The sequence below is a fragment of the Belonocnema kinseyi genome, chromosome 10, assembly GCF_010883055.1.
Source record: "Belonocnema kinseyi isolate 2016_QV_RU_SX_M_011 chromosome 10, B_treatae_v1, whole genome shotgun sequence".
Lineage (NCBI taxonomy): Eukaryota > Metazoa > Arthropoda > Insecta > Hymenoptera > Cynipidae > Belonocnema > Belonocnema kinseyi.
Window position 1 is genome coordinate 116,475,782 of NC_046666.1, and position 2,298 is coordinate 116,478,079.

Consider the following 2,298-nt stretch of genomic DNA (forward strand, 5'->3'; position numbering starts at 1 on the left):
ATCAATCTGACAATGGAAACTTTAAATATTTGTCACGTTAATGCTCAGTCTTTACCTGATTATTACGTTGAATTTAAACATCACTTTATATCCTGTTCCTATCATATCATAACCGAGTCAATAGTGAACGGTATGTTTGTGGGGAGGTTAAGAGTGGTTTCCCGCAGGGATCCACGATTGCATCCACTTTATTTAATATCAATACCTCTGAACTTGTTAGCGAAGTTCGACATTGCAACTATCACAAATATGCTGTCGACTTTAAGTTTCACCTTTACGGGCCTATTGCCAATCTTAAGAGCTTATTTAAAAGGGTACAGACGGATATTGATCTAGTGGTGCAGTGAGTCTCGACAAGTGGCCTTGATCTTAACCCTGCTAAAACAATGGCTATAATAATAGAACCTTCTTCCTCTTCATCACTTGGAAAAATTGCAACCCTACCTCCTCTCTTAATCGATGGAAGTCTCAACCCCTTTGTAGAATTTGTTAATGATTTGGGATATATTCTTAATCGCACTCTCACTTGGAATGAATACAAGTAGCGGATATTTCGAGGAAAACATTTAGAGTTCTCCAACAAGTTAACAGGAATAAAGAATCACTACCTATTTTAACGCGTATCCTCCTAGTTAAAAGCCTCATTATTTCTTTCTTTGACTACGGCTATGTAATGTACGACGATATTACTGATGATCTGAATTCTAAGCTTGAGCGCACGCTTAATGCTTGCATTCGGTTCCTCTATAACATCCCCAAAAGTGAACATATTACTCAGTATAGAGAAAGAGCAGGAATTCTTAATGTCGCAATAAGAAGACAATTATTTATGCGTAATTTCCTTTATAGTCTATTCAGTAATGAAGCTCCGCACTATCTTCTTAACCTCTTTTATTTGATTGACAAAGATCAACCGACTCATTCCAAACTCCGTAAAAGGAAAAAAGTATTAAAAATTCAGCCACACCGTACGTGTAAAATGCAAAGATCTTTGATTATTTGGGTTGCTCGTCTATGGAACCAACTACCTATAATAATTAGAAATGCACCTTCTCAATATCACTTTAGAAAACTACTTTTTCTTTCCTTATAACTTATCAAATCCTTCCCTTTGAATTACACATTGGTAAAACTTAAATCTGTCAATTAAAATATATATGAGAGTATTCATGCATGTATTTACTTATAAGCATATAGGGCTATTTAGCCCTAGGAACTTTTCATAAATAAATACAAATACCAATATAACTCACGTTTAGTTGAACTAAACCATGCTGACTCTAATTTCATTTTAATAATCACTACTAGACAGACCCAATTGTAGAATTGAAGTAGATAAGATGTTATCAGAAGATTTTTTTAAACTAAATAGCAGAATCTCATTTACATTTCTTAAATTGATCGCACGTCATAACTCACAAATTACAATCCTAATTAAGGTTATCAATTCTCAAAGAAAATTATACACAATTCAAAAATATAATCAGTTAAATATGCACATTTAAAAATATGCACTATCGAAAATTTTAATAGTTCAAAATATACACAATTCAAAATATATGCAATTAAAATATACACAATTCTCGGTGTTCAAAGTTCTTATAAAAATCCGCTTACAATGGGAGGGGGTAAGGGGGATTTCAAAGATAAAAATTCGGATACATTTTTTATGATTAACATGGACTCGGAGCCAGGTAGATGAGTGGTTCCAGATTTTCATCGAGTCTCGAGTGGCGTCCCATTTGAGTCTCCAAGTGGACAGAAGTCCCTGGATGTTCCACGATGTCTCGACGAGTCCGGATCGTTACAGTAAGATAAAAGAAAAGAACAGAATAAGTCTTTGAAATTATAAATATTAAATTTAGCCCAAGTCAAGGAGTTTGCGTACAACGCCGCGGTTTCTGATCATCAAGCCTAGTCTCTAAATTCACAAACAAAATTCTCTGAATGTCAAACAAAAATTAATTAATTAAAATTTGTGAGTTGCAAGAATTTTGCAACGTCACAACTCCTAATGATGAAAATCAAGACTGATCCACTACTCGCTGTTTATTCGACAAATAATTAGATCTAGCATTTTTTCAGGACACAGCGTGCGAAACACAAACGAACTCTTTCTTTCCGGCTTTTTACCCTTCAGAATGTATTGTTAAGTAAACCTTTAACAATGGAAATTTAGTTTTATGAGTGACCTTATGTATATAATTGTGGGTCCGGATGCAATAAGGGCACATAAAATTTTTTCGTGCGAAAACGAAGTCCCCTGGAGGCTTTAGAAAAAATTTTCGAATTTTAATT

General features: G+C 34.2%; 1 protein-coding gene across 7 annotated transcripts in view; it reads left to right on the plus strand.

Annotated features, from left to right (window-relative positions):
* LOC117181461 overlaps positions 1-2,298 on the plus strand; it is a 163,483-nt gene that overhangs the window by 41,555 nt on the left and 119,630 nt on the right. The gene's annotated exons all lie outside the window — the stretch shown is intronic.